The sequence below is a fragment of the Amblyomma americanum genome, chromosome 3, assembly GCF_052857255.1.
Source record: "Amblyomma americanum isolate KBUSLIRL-KWMA chromosome 3, ASM5285725v1, whole genome shotgun sequence".
Classification (NCBI taxonomy): Eukaryota; Metazoa; Arthropoda; class Arachnida; order Ixodida; family Ixodidae; genus Amblyomma; species Amblyomma americanum.
In genome coordinates this window covers 219,755,212-219,769,914 of record NC_135499.1, presented here as the reverse complement: position 1 = coordinate 219,769,914, position 14,703 = coordinate 219,755,212, and the positions used below count along the sequence as shown (strand labels likewise).

The following is a 14,703-nucleotide window of genomic DNA, read 5'->3' as shown; positions in this document are numbered from 1 at the left end:
TTTTGGTTTCAATTTCTTTTTTCCCATTGCGTTACGCTGGCGTTACAAAGAGTTTTGTGGCATCAAACGGCTGCTGAGAAAACAGGTGCAACACTCTCTTCGTCACAGCGTTATACATTGTGCTCCTATTTTCCAGTAGACATTACTTAAATTCTCGTGTAGGCATTGCTAAACAGAAGAACGCTCAGCAAAAATAAAATAAATAAATGGCGGACGATTTAGCGTGCTTGGGCCAAATGCGAAGTGCACTAGCACTTCGGTTGGTTTCGCTTGGAGGCTCGGTTTTTCAAGGTCAAGCAGGCTCAGACAAAAAGCGATGAAATCGGACTTAAGCTCCGCTGTAAGCGTATGGCGTGATAGCGTTTATGGGCTGATGCCCATTTATGCGGAACTGCTCATTATGTACTTTGCATCAATAAATCGCTGGGAGTCCTCATGTCATTCTTGGCGCAGTGGTGCAGCGGTTAAGCGATGCGCCACTGCTCTGCGATGGCAGGTGCTGCCACCAGGGGGTATTAATTGTGCGACCCAGCTTGCTCTTTCCGAGCAACCTCTCGCGACCAGACATTTACTGGACTGCCACCTGCCATGGTGGGCAGATGGACCGGACAAAACAACGCAGACGAAATCGGTGAGTGGAGGCTTTAGTGCTAGCGAACTAAAAAGCTCCGGAGACGATGAAGAGCAACAAAGGGAGCCACTAACTTCCACACCCTTGCGCTTTAAGGCCGTAAGGAAGCGACTTTTTATGGTCGAACAAACATGGCATCGAATGCAGGCTATAAAAGGTAGGTTGAATGCAAAATACACGTATACTGTTCTTACACCGAGCGCTATTTACACCATACAGTGTCCGTCCATTATGTGCACCACAAACTACACGCGCTGAAGACACTGTGCGCGCAGTGCATACACAGTTCATAGCTAACATATGCAGCCAAAAATTCGGCGCTTAGGAACGCCACTGTCTTTGGCACACTTGCTCGGCAATGCACCGAGTCGCAATGGAATGAGCCACATTTAAGAAATACGCGACTGTACTCACTTGATCCAACATTAAGTCTTCGAGCGCCATCACAGCTTCGCCGTAGAGACGCCACGCTTTTATATCGACTTTGGTTGGGTGTTGCCTTTACTAAAGCCTATGCCTTCCGCATAGGGATGACCGACACCCCAACCTGTGACCACTGCGGCCATGAAGAATCAATTGGCCATATATTGTGCTCCTGCCCGCAGTACAGTCCACAGAGGGCATGCCTTAGCCACGAACTTGACCAACTGGACGACCAACCGCTATCCGAAAAAGAATTCTACAACATCGAAAGGACCTACCGTCGCAGAAGAAGGCCGTGCAAGCGCTTTTGTGCTTCTTACACTCTACCGGCCTGTGTGAAAGACTTTAACTGGAACGCCTTGTGTGTGTGTGTCTCCATGTGTGCACGTTCCTTTTTTTTGCGTTTTCCTCTCTGTCATCTTTCTAACCCGTTATCCCCCATCCCCAGTGTAGGGTAGCAAACCGGAGACACATCTGGTTAACCTCCCTGCGTTTCCTTTTCATTCTCTCTCTCTATATATCGAGAAGGAAACCCCTGCAAGCAAGCAATCTCGCGAAGCCGAAAAGTAGTAACGAATATAATAAGAAAAAGCTGCTCAAGTCCAAATTCGCTCGCACCTGTTGTTGTGGTGCCCGTACTTCCCAGCGTGAAAATGTGTGGCAACTGCGACGCGTTCGCTCCGTGTGCCTTCAGGCGATATAGCTCCGCGAGGCGCCGACCCCGGAGACAGAGAGAGGCTCGCTGCCCTCTGCGGCAGCTGGACCGCGCTCCTCGCGCAGGTGTTTGTGCGTGCATATGTACGCGGAGAACAATGGCCGGGCCGCTGCGACGCAATCACGCTCTCCGAGGCGAGACTGCGCCGGCCGATCCTCTTGTCGCGCGACGACTGCACTGATCGCCGCTGGCTCGCTTCATCGGAAGCAGCTCTGTGCGGATTATGCAGAATAAGACACGCGGGCACCGCGCTTGGATCCGGGTTTGTAGCCGCGAGCGCTAAGTGGCAGGTGCGGAGAAAGCACAGTGTACAACGTCCAGCACTGTTCTCTTGCCTCTTGTGCCTCGCGTTCGTCGAGAACTTGAAATCTGCCATTATAAAAATGGTCTATAGACAGTCTATAGACTTCTTATCGACTCTATTGAATTTCTGTAGATATTTCTTTTTGTCTACTCATGGTCTATAGACAACAGTCTGCTAAAAGTGTATGGGCATAAATCTATAGAGAATCTATAGACTTTATAGACAGAAGTGTATGGACAGTCTATAGACTGCCTAATGTTTTTGTAGGGGTGCGATTATCGGTCGCCTTTTTTCCCCTGACCTGTAAAGCAGAAAAAATAACGAGAAAAGAATGGACCCAAGGCAATGGCCACTACAACGTGGAGGTCAACATCTCGGGTGTTGCTCTCTGGTAGTCTCTTCCGCTAGAGAAATACAGTGCAAAACAATGGTCGCAATCACATTTCTGTTTGTGCCATTTGCTGTCAGCAGCCTCGACCAAAATGAAAAAAAAAAAAAAAGTTTGGTGGCACTGAATTGACTCACTGTAAAACGACTGTTTTTTGCTCCGTGCTCAAAGAAATGTTTTTGAACGTTTGCGCCACCGTTATAGTAACTCGCATAAAACTGCGCTCTGTCATTTACGGTGCCAGAGATAATGCTTCAGTTGCACTACCACTATTCCTGTCACTGTCTCCTTCCTGCATCTGCAACTTTCATCGCCGCAGCGACAGCTAAAGGTTACAAGACCTCTTCATGACGGGAGCGAATGTATTTTATTAATAACTGACAATTATTTAGATGTGATAATTGTCAGCTCTACCACCATTGGTCATGAAGCTGCCATGATAGCAGCGGCCGTGGTAGCGGTAGACTGAGGAAAATGTGGAAACATCACTAATATTAAATGTCTCACTATCACTGAACTCTACAACAACCGTACTACATTTGAATAATTAGTCTGTAGACAAACTTGCATTTGTCGTCGAGACGATGGACGCGGGGAGGTAGTTCCAGCCGTCACATGTCTGGGGCGTAAGGGAGCCGCGATAACATATTAACTGCTTGCCTCAAAATGCAAGAACACTTGATATGACACGTGAACACACAAAGAAGACTCGTTAACACATCTCTGATGTAACACTGTGTGAGCAAAACTGCATTTTCAAAGTGGTTCTTGCTGTGCACTCTTTTGTTCTTGGAAAACCACATCACAAAACCGGCTTAAGACAAAAACGTCCATGGGCGCTGGGGCAGGGGGTGTGCTGGGCGTTCGCCAATATGCTTCGCATGATGCAAGGCACTCTACCCTTATAAAAGTAGTCTATAGGCTGTCTATAGACTTCTTATAGACTATATTACCTTGCTATAGATATTTCTTTTTGTCTATTCATAGTCTATAGACTGTCTATATGGCGTTGGTGTTTATGTATAGGCGAAGAAGCAGCATCCCCCTTCTCGTCTCAGTCTGCACCGAGAGAGGCAGCCGTACCTGAGCTCGATTGTGGCGACTAGAGTCACTAAATAAAGTACCGTCACTGCAGCACGGCGGTAAGCAGGGGCGGCCATTTTGTTGCTTATCATTGTTGCCAGATTGCCGCTTCGGCGACCTCGCCGCTAACTTTGGCCCGGCCATTTTGTAAACAACGCTGTTAGCCACCCTACGCTGCGGCGGGGATCGTAGCCGTACGGCATGGAGCCGCTCAGATGCAAACGGTACAGCTGTTGCCTTCAGTTCATGCTTTCGTCGTGCGGAGTTGAAATGCTGCGAGGCGCGGAATCCCTGGTCACTGAGTCGGTCACCGGCAGCACTCGCAGCGTCGCAGCACTAGGACTAACACAGTTGCCCGACTGAAAACGCATAAGCCACAAAATGGCAGCCCCCATGAACCGTCGCAGTGTAAACAAATATCACGTGATGCAAACTGACCAATGATCGTGGCGGCGGCACAGAACAATAGGAGAAAAGAGTGCCGGTACTCTAAGTCTTTATTTAGTGACTCTAGTGGCGACCTGCGAGGAGGCAGGTGCGGCCCTTTTGTGTTCGGGCGAGGAGTGACGGCGGCTCGATGGATCAGCGGCCTTGCGCAAAGCGGCCGCGAGGGCACACGCATCTGGACCGCGTCCCGAGCATGCGCTCGGACAGGCTCCAAGGGTGGCCTGTTTAGCGGACCCGCATCGTATATACACGTGCTGCCTCTGTTTGTTTCCCTTACTCATTCCGCTTTCGCCTGGTTTCAGCGGAGATTCAGCTGGCGCCTCTTCGCTGGAAGGATGAGGATACAGATAGACAAGGCGTTCTTCTTTCTCTTATCGCTGGACGAAATGGTCTCAAAGAGAACGGGAGCAAGAGTCTTGGTTGAATCGCGTAGAGTGCAGCCAAAAGAAGAAAGGGGGGAGGGGGAATAATGGCTTCTTGAAAGAGCCTCACGTGAAAACAAGCACGTGACGCCAGGTAGTAGCATCTGACGCCGATTCCCAGTCAACGACGTGACGTTGAGGACTGCAGGCATCTTGGGACTCGCGCCTGTCCCTCGTTGACTGGAGCGAATGGTCTCCAGCCAAATTTTCGCGCCACTCAACGGCAGTACAATAATCGCAGGATATTTCTCCTATAATTTCCGCTCTTGTCAAATCTCAGTTGTCGAGCACGGAGGTGCGCCATCAGGCCCTATGCTATTTAATGTCTATTTAAACAGTATTGTGAATATTGACCAAGGTTTAAAATTCATTATTTACGCTGATGACTGCACGATTTTGTTCTCTGGTCCTGATGTGAATGAACTAGTCACCAAGTGTAATCAACTTCTTAATCGGCTTCGTGAATGGTCTGATATTAATCTACTAAAAATTAATCCTGCAAAAACGAAAGTTATGTTATTTTGTGCAAGAAACAAAAATTTTCGTCTAGAAAAAAAGATCATTTGTGGTGGTGAAGAAATTGAAATTGTTCACGAACACACCATACTAGGTGTAACATTTTCTTCACACCTTACATGGGATTCGCATGTTGAGAAGAAAATAAAAAACCTCTCGTTGGTAACAGGTGCAATTGCTCGTTGCCGCGCGTTCCTTCCTGGTAAAATAAAGCTGCAAATATATAATGCATTATTTGTCTCGCAAATAAGCTATTGCTCATTAGTCTGGTTGACAACAACTAAGACCAACGTAGAAAAAATTTACCTTCTGCAAAAGAAAGCTATACGTCACATTGCCAATCTTGATTACCTAAGCCACACACGGCAAGCTTTTGAAACATTCAGTGTGTTAAAAATTCAAAGTATGTATGAATTCCGAATATTGCTTTCATTTCATCTGTCGTCATCCTTTAGGTCTATGATAGAAGGCACTGCGCTACTGAAACAGAACGATCACACAGTTAATACTCGCAACACAGACACTTGGTTAGTTCCCCATTTTCGCACTGACTATAAGTTCCAAGCACTACAGCACAATCTTCCAGTAATTTTAAATAGATATAAAGACATAAATAACCCTACTAAGAAAGCATTGCGTGAATTATTTCTTCAAAAATAATTCCTGACGTATAATTCGCGCCCAAGTACAGCTGCTCCCTTGTATCTTATGTAAATATGTTTTCTGTATTTCCCTATTGTAATTTATTGATGATTTTGTGCTTTCTGGCTGTCCTGTTTTTTGTGAAAACTGTAACCTGACTATGTGTTCGTTTTTTTTGTGTGTGTATGTAAATGTTCTCAACAAAGTCTGCTTCTATGCCTTGTAACGGCTGCCTGGGCCTCGTCAAGCTGTATACCTACAGCTTTTAGTCCAGGCAGCCGCCAGAATTTTCTGGAAAATAAATGGAATTGAATTGAATTGAAAAAAAAAACGCTAGCGGGACACTGCATATTCATTTAAATTCTAGTTGAATTCAATTTTTCTTTAGCACAAAGAAAGAAGCAGAGCTGCAAAAAGGTGCTTCGCTGAGCAGTATGGTGGGGATGCTGCCTCCATATTTGCAGCAGTGGACAGTATTCGCGAGTTCATTGAGACAAAGCTCACAAAGTAGAGAAGGGTAATTCATACGTATACCTATATATTCATAAATTCGTTCTATAGGACGTGAACGTTAGATTTTCGGCTACTTGTGCGTCCGCACTTCACACCTCACCTGAACAGCAGTCCACGTCCAAGCTCGCCTGCTGGAAATTGGTCACAGGTGAAAAATGGTTATACTACTAATTTCCCATTGCTCAACACCGCAAATAAAAATAGAAACATTCCCCTATTCTCTCCTCGGTTTCAGAGACTGTTGGCCTTGTTCATAGCAGCGTCATAATAACGAACAACTCACTTCCCTGTCCTTATCTGCTAAATAGCTTCACGAGGGCCTCGATTCTGACAGTCGTGATCCCACAGGTAGCACATAAGAGGGCTCTCTCACAGCGGCCTGCACCGTTTCGGTACTACAGGACGTTCCTACGTCCGCCGCAATGGTGAAGGGTGGGGCTGGTGAACACCCTCAAAGTTATGTTAAATGCGGCATGAATACTCTCGAAAAGAGAAGATTGGACAGCACCGCGCGCGACATGCGGAGCTCGTGGGTTCGGATACCACCGGCGGCAAGTGGCTGTTTTTTTTTCTACTTTCTAATCAATTATCTTTCAGGTAAAAAATGTTCAAGCTACTATTTTAGCATTGCTTAACGCCACAAATAAAAAAAGAACCTTTCCTTGTGCTTTACGTGGTTTCTGTGGCTGTTTACCTTCTTCATAGGTTGAGCACACTACGGGCCACCCGTGTCTTCAAAAAAAAAAAAAGGCACACTATATTATAGCCACAGACACTAAACAAAAAAATGATGATGTCCTAGCCCTGTTAGGCCAGGATATACGTAGCGTAAGCCCGGCGACAGCTGGTTTGGAAGAGTTAATATATGAAAGGCGCGCATTCACTACATGCGCCTTTACTCACGGTTAAACCTTGAGCCGTCGTGGCGGAGTGGTAGCGTCTCCGCCTTAAAGGCCAAAGCCCCTGGCTCGATTCCCAGCCTCGACACATGGTTTTTTATTCAGTGAGCGTGCTGGGAGGGTTGACCACACAGTGCGGAGCAGCTGCCGGCGGCGCGGCGCCGTGGCTGGTCACGTGGTTGGTCACGTGATGCGGCTTCCAGAGGATGCGCATACCGACGAGGCGCGTGCGGCGGCGGCTCCGGCGCGCCAGCTGTGCGCCGTGTGAAGTCACTGCTCCTCGCGCGTGCGCAGCACGGCTCCCCAGGAGCCACGCGAAACTGCTCAACCTCGGCCAGTGTAGCTTACGCTACAAAAGTAGTAAAGAAGGGAGTAAACTGTCCACAAGCGTATTCCCTTTCATGAAAGGGAGTGCGCTGGAGGACGACTTACTCTCTTTTTACTCCAATATAAGCGTATTCGTGTTTAGGGTGTATCGAGTGCTCTATACACTGCAGGACTCCAAAGACTCGAGGCACTTCCAGCCTATGTATACAGTCGAGTACGTGATGTTAGCTCTTATCTTCAAAAGTGAATCCCTCCTACCTACCGCGCCCCGCCGCGGTGGCTCAGTGGTTAGGGCGCTCGACTATGATCCGGAGTTCCCGGGTTCGAACCCGACCGCGGCGGCTGCGTTTTTATGGAGGAAAAACGGTAAGGCGCCCGTGTGCTGTGCGATGTCAGTGCACGTTAAAGATCCCCGGGTGGTCGAAATTATTCCGGAGCCCTCCACTACGGCACCTCCCTCTTCCTTTCTTCTTTCAATCCCTCCTTTACCCTTCCCTTCCTTTACCCTTCCCGTCCAACGATATATGAGACAGATACTGCGCCATTTCCTTTCCCTCCAAAACCAATTATTATTACTATTATTATTATTATTATTATTATTATTATTATTATTATTATTATTATTATTATTATTATTACCTACCGCTGCTTGGCTTTCACTAGCTATCGGTTCACTACAGGCGTCTCGTGATTATGCCCTCTTTCAAAGTCGGGTTTAATTTTCATTTCAATTAGTTTCGCAATGATAATGGCGCCTTGAAACTGGTTGGAAGCGAAGAGAGGGGGAGGAGGAAAGGCGGGCAGGTTAACCAGGAGGAGGTATACTCTGCACGGGGAGAAAAGGAAGAGGAGGCGTTAAGCCTACGGGGCGAGCTTATGCCCTGTCCAGAATGCACCACTTCCCAATTGGAGTTCATCGAAAACCTCTTCCAAACGTCCTTTCCAGCCAAGAGCACTGCATTAAAACATGACGCCAAGTTGGCGTATATGAGGCGTATGTAGGTACAAGCGGGGACAAACGTCACTGCACCACGTGCATGTAAAGCGTAGCGATATTTCTATTATTAGCTGTCCGCTGGAGACTGCGCTTGTGGAAATTAAAGTCAAATTTCTGTTCTTTCACCTCCACAGGTGTGCTATCCGCTAATAACAGACTTATCGGCTTCGTTTACGGAGCGCGCGGTCCAGATACTTTTGTCCCGGCTGTATATGCCCACAGTTTCTTTTTTTTTCAGTCAGTACATCTTCCTGCTTTTCTAATGAATGGGTGCGCCGTGGAAATGTCATATGCGCAAAAATAGTTCAAATCACTGCATGGAACTTCTGGTGCGTTCGCTCGAGTGGCCTTTTCTTATTCACTTTGGAACCGTCCTTTTTCATGTCTGTGCCACCAGATAATCTCTCGCGTGCTGTTTTTTGGAACGTTCGGCCTGCTTCCTTTCGTGAGTTGCGTAACTGCCTCAGACGCAGTAGCCGTTTATCTTTAACGCAACGCAGTGCTGTTTGCGGACCCTGCAAGAAATCTTCGGGCCTTTTATTCCAAAACTCCGGCGATAAAGCTTACGCGAAGGAGCCAAGGGCAGGTAGACGAAGGAGAGAACGACACAAGAAAGAAAGGAGAAAAGGAGGCGGCACTGAAGGACGGGGCGCACAATGCAATCTTTCTGCGCACTCCGCGGTTTCCTTCTCGTTTCGCCTCGCGTTTCACGGAACTCGCGCGCGGTTAAACCGCGTTTCGGCTGGAGCCATTTATATCCGCCGACGCGGGACCGGCTGGTGGCCGGAGCTTTGCGCGAGGCTGCGCGCTTTTTAGCGCCGCGACGCATTCGGAGACGCCAGGAACATCGGTTCCCGCCTTCGCTCTTTCCACCCCCTGCGCATGGCCGGGGAAGGAGAACAAAAAAAAATGAGAAATACAAAATGGATTGGATTTCGAGAAGCGGCGAGCTAGGCTTCTTGGCGTGTTGCGAGGGTGGCCAGGAACAGGGACCGCGGCTCGGAATGAATGGCTCGGCTGGCGTATACCCATCATGCACGTTCCGCTTCGCACCACTGGCTCTCAAGCACGCGCCAGAGATCCAAGTCTTCCAGACGCATGCCCATTCGTTATTTATTATGTGCCGTAATCCTTCTATTCGGCCCCCGTTTGCCGTTTTATAAGTTACCTTGCTGGCCTTTTAATCCTGCCGGCGTTAAGCCCTCATGGACGATAGAGCGGTTTCCAGTTCTTTGGTAGGCGTCGTAGGCGAGCTGATATCAAAGCTCTTTCATCAGCATGTAGCGCATTTTTGAAGCGAAAAGCTTCACTACGCTAGGCAAAACAGTCGTCGCGTAGGCCGGAGAATGACCTTGCACGACCTTCAGCCCAACCACGTTAGCCGTGTATGACCATATGTGGTACAGTTATGGTGTCGAATCCTTGACCCCTGACCTTGACCCATGACCTTTAGTTGGCTTTTGACCTTTGACATTGGGTGACCTTTGACCTTAAGAACATCCGATGGGGTGATGTGAAGCCACGTGATGACATCCGATGGGGGTGTCCTAAGACTATATGATACCACTTCATAGCCACGCGGTCGTCTGGCTGTCGCGAGCGTGTAGCGGAGCTGCCGTGGAGGAGTCTCAGACGCTTAGCAAGTGTCCTTGCTTTTCGCTGAATTCCAGGGCTAGCCAAGTTAAGCCACTGCCAATTTTTTGTTCATTTCTTAACGTGTTAATTTTTAGTGCGCTAGGACTTGTAGTGGTCGTTTCCCGCATTTAGCCGTTGTTAGTTACTTAGTTAGTTAGTTAGTTAGTTAGTTTGTTTGTTTGTTTGCAGCCTGATACATGGAAGCCTGCCCACCTGCCCACCGTGGCAGGTGGCAGTTGATTAATGACTGGTGGCGAGGGGTTGCTCAGGAAGAGTAACCTGGGTAACCTGGGTCTCACAAGCCCCACCGATGGCAGCGCCTACCATCGCAGGGAAGTGGCGCATCATTTAACCGCTGCACCACTGTGCCAGGAGTGCTTTGAGGATTGCCAGGGATCTATGAATGTTTAGTAGAGAATGGCGTCAATCCCGCATATATGGCCATTAACCCATCATCCCTGTCCGAACAACTTCCATACGTGAACAATGAATCCGAACGCCGGAACTGAAGTGAAAATCGAAGCGCTAGAGTGCCAAATCCGCATTTGGCATAACTACCCAAATCGACCGTACTTTTTGTTATTACCGCCACACTCGTTTCAATGAATAGTTGCGAGTCTATCAATTCGCGCTGTTAGCATACAAAAGTCTGGGCAGGCATACAATTGAAGGTGAATCGTCGGCTCGAATCCGTGTCGCAAGCCAGCCTCCAAATTGACGAGCACATGTAAGCTATACACAACGAGAAACCGTATGACACCACCAAGAACGCTGTTTTGCAAATGGTTGCTTCACAATTTTGGCACGAATTTCGGGAAAACTGGCGCCACATGATGGTCGGCCAATGGCGAGTATATATAGACGAACGACACGTATAGGATTGTTGGAACTGGCGGTGTTCTTCTTGCTGTGGGCGCCATACGGCCGCTTATGACGTCAGACTATTTTTCTTGCCATCGCTGGGGTTTTCTGCACCATCTGATTTTACAGCACGCTTAATGACTTTGCATACTGACTTCATTTTCATGTTACTGCATTTTCTCCTTCATTTTTGTATCCCCTCATCGCTTTCCCTCAGTGGAACGTAGCAACCTGGTTCTTCCTTCGGTTGACCTCTCTGTATTTCCTTCTCCTTCTGCGAGCACACACACACACACACACACGCACACGCACACACACACACACACACACACACACACACACACACACACACACACACACACACACACACACACACACACACACACACACACACACACACACACACACACACACACACACACACACACACACACACACACACACACACACACACACACACACACACACACACACACACACCGCAGAGTTTTCTTATAATGGGACTAGTAATGCTTGCGCATTTAAAAAAATGGGCATGGTAGAACTTTATTCGCAATCCTCCAGAATATCCTGCCTCACAGCGCACGGGGCAAATTTTAAACATATCAGATCAATTAATTTACCTGTTGAGTGTGTTGACTCTCCCACTTGAACTGGAAGAAATTTAATTCCTACCGTTGTCCGCGTTCAAAACACACGCTCTGAAAATCCTCGCACAGAAAAGGAAAACCTTCTTGCGTCGACCTCTCCTTCTAGCTGCCTTACTTCAATTAGGTCGCGCCTGTCGCGTAGAGAAACCATATTACATATGTGAATTTGTCTCTGCTGTTGACACGTCTATTCTCCTACGCCTATTCTCCTCACCGCCTGTTCGAGCTTCCTCGCATTGCTTTTCATCTTCCAAATTTCTCGATCGGTGCCCGCCCGCCATTTGGACCGATTCCCGCCTCCCCTCCATTTGCGTCCTTTTCTTCTTCTGACGAATATTGTGGGAGATATCGCACGCGGCAGGAAGAAGGAATGCCATATATCACTCCTCGCGATTGTGTAGGCCGGCAGGTCTGACGGTCCCTTTCCTTACACGCTTTGCCCAAGGGCGACCTATATTTTTCATTTCCCCCAGTCTCTGCATATTTCCCTTTTTTTCCCCCTCATAGCCGTCGTGGTTCTCTGGACTGGAGGGTAGTTGGAGCGTGGCGCAGGACACATTATTAAAGTCCGCGGTCATCCTTTCATTCGCGCTGCGTTTTTCTCTCTTATTATGGAGCGCTATGCCCCCCCATCTTCTCCCTCCCTCGTTATCCCCCCTTTTCCCCGCCGAATATCTTTTATATTTCCGCCCATTCTCACCGCGACTGATCCTCATAGATCGACGCCGTGCGGCTCCAACAATGTGCAAACAAGCCCGTGGATCTCGCCAAGGTGCTCCGGCAAGGCATCCCATAGCTGTGCCCGCCAATATCTCTTCCCTTGCTCCCGAGTCGTCCCCTATTATGCGGGAAGCCCGCTGAGACCAGGCTAGCGGACGCCGCAGCAGCGGCGGCGTGCTGTCTGGCGTGCGCACGATTTCTTACCTTTACCGGTCCTTGCTCGGGAGCGCTCCTTTGTGCCTTCCCTCTCCAGAACCTCCTCCGTCCCTGTCTCTCTCCATCATCTTTAATGCGAGGTTTTTGCGTCCTCTGTCCGTTCTTGTTTCCCGCCGAAACCTTGTGTCCCCTTTGCGGCCGTTTTTATTTTACTAGCGACACTGCCGACTCCTTCTTCTTGTGATTTTTGTTTCGCACACTTTTGCGCACCTGTTATGAGCTTATCCCTTTGGGGAAGGGCGTTCAGCACCTGCGCCATTCCCTGGCGTTCTTACCTTCCCGCCGTCCTCGGTTCGCTGCCGAATCGATAGACGCATATATATTCCTCTGTCACCTTCACGTGCCGTTCCCCGTTCTGGAAACTTCTGTCTCTCCCTTTCTTCCCGCTTCTTTGCAGCTTGCTCCACTTTTGTGTTCAAAATGTTCATCCTTTCGTCACCCGCAATCCCTGCAGGGGATTCTGCGTTGGCACTCGTCGGCTCCTCCGTTCTGAGAGCGGTTTTAGCGCCGTCCTCACCTGTCTTCATTCCGCCGCGTGCACCGTTTGCGCAAGGCCGCGGGGCAGGATTTCTGCTCCGCAAGCTTGTTTTGCCCGTTTGGGACCGTCTTTTCCCTTATCCCACTACTTCTACCCGCATTCTGCCCCTGGGCCCTCTCTATGTCAGCGGTTCTTTAGACGGTACGCGTGCTCATACCCTCCGCCTCTATCTCCACATTCCCTCTTCCCCTCCTAGCTCCCCTTAAGGTTCGGCGAGAATTTTTCGACGTCCCTTTTTGCGCCTCATATCGAGGCAGAAGCGTTGGCTTGGCCCTGTCTTTTTGCATATTTGAGTCGGTTGCACACATTCAGTACTTGCTCATCGTCTCTCTGTCGGGTGGTGGAGCAACCATGACATAAATGCCGCAGCAGAAGCCGCCGTGCAGACTGCAGCACGCATGCAGGCTGACCTGCAAGCTGGCGCAGACATGGGCCTCAGGGCACGCCTGTGCAATGGGGAAGTCCAAATAGTGCGTGTCCTCGTTGACAGCGATATCGACTCGGCAGCGAAAAGTTTTGCTATGAGCTTTGTGATGATGAAGGTGCGATGCCAGGGAAGAGTGGCGTTACTAAACCAGGCGGGTGTCCCGTCATCAGGCGGGGGGTGTAATTGTTGAGATTTTTGGTAACTGAGTCATAGTGCTTGATTTTCCTCTCTGAAATGTTGCTAGTTCACGAGTGACGACGAGTTGAAGAGCTTTGTCCCTACATCAGCCGCCAGGGTGCCTGTAACGTGATCTGGCACGACAATGACTCGAAGTGCATTTTGCAAGTGTCTAAGGCTGTGCGCTTACGGCGGGCATTCATGCATACGTTGAGTTCAGGGAAGCCAGAGGTCGGACTGCAAATATACTTCGCCCCAAACCATGGCGCATTTGGTTTGCAGAAAGAACGAATGTGGTCGACGTTGATAGTTTCGCCAAGAAGAGAGGTGTTCTCGTGAAGAAAGGACGACAGCCCAGCACAGTGTTGGCACCTCTAAGCAGGACGGGGCAGGGTTCGCTATACTGTGCACGTGTGTTCAACTTTCATGGACAAACGCGGCGATCATGAGCTTCTTGTAGACAGCTGGCGATGGTCTCATAGGTCTCATAGTGCAACTGTGATGAGTGAGGTAAGGTCGAGTGGCTTACTATAATCCTGTTACCAACGGTCTGTTCTGATCGTCTGCGATCACCTCCGTAATCTGCATAAAAAAGGTGATATTTTTTACATTTGTCTTGTAACTCAGTAATAACTTAGTTATAACCTCAGTTGTAACTCATTTTAATTGTGTCAGCACTCTCATCTTATGATGCCCTCTTTTACTTTTGATACAGCCAGATCAATCAATCAATCAATCAATCAATCAATCAATCAATCAATCAACCAAATCTTACCAAGCGCTTGCTCGTGACTTCGTTCAACGTTGCCTCTGGACGAAAAGACCAAGTGGATCGACAACCACTTCGCCTGTCATCCTCGGCCCTAATTAATTATGCGCAGTAAAACCAACGTTTAGTACCTTCTGTTTCGAGCCATTGGTGCCCTCTTCCGCGTCCTGTAGTGCATTGTTTCTGCCCTATCCACCGACCTCGCGGCCCAGACTGTGGCGCGGGGCTCTATGCGTGAGCTCTGTGGCTCGGATCGGCGGGCGCTAACACAGAGGCGTCGCCCTTGGGTTCGAAGCCTAAGTGCGACGCTCTCAATACCACGACGTGTTCTTCTCTTCCCTTCTTCTGCTAACCTTCGCTAGGTGCCTTCATATTTTCTCCTTTCCTCATCGATGTTATGCAA

At 48.9% G+C, this 14,703-nt stretch overlaps 1 protein-coding gene across 2 annotated transcripts in view; it reads left to right on the top strand.

The window, feature by feature from the left end:
• LOC144126124 (high affinity cAMP-specific and IBMX-insensitive 3',5'-cyclic phosphodiesterase 8B-like) overlaps nt 1-14,703 on the top strand; it is a 239,330-nt gene that overhangs the window by 46,115 nt on the left and 178,512 nt on the right. The window lies entirely within an intron of this gene.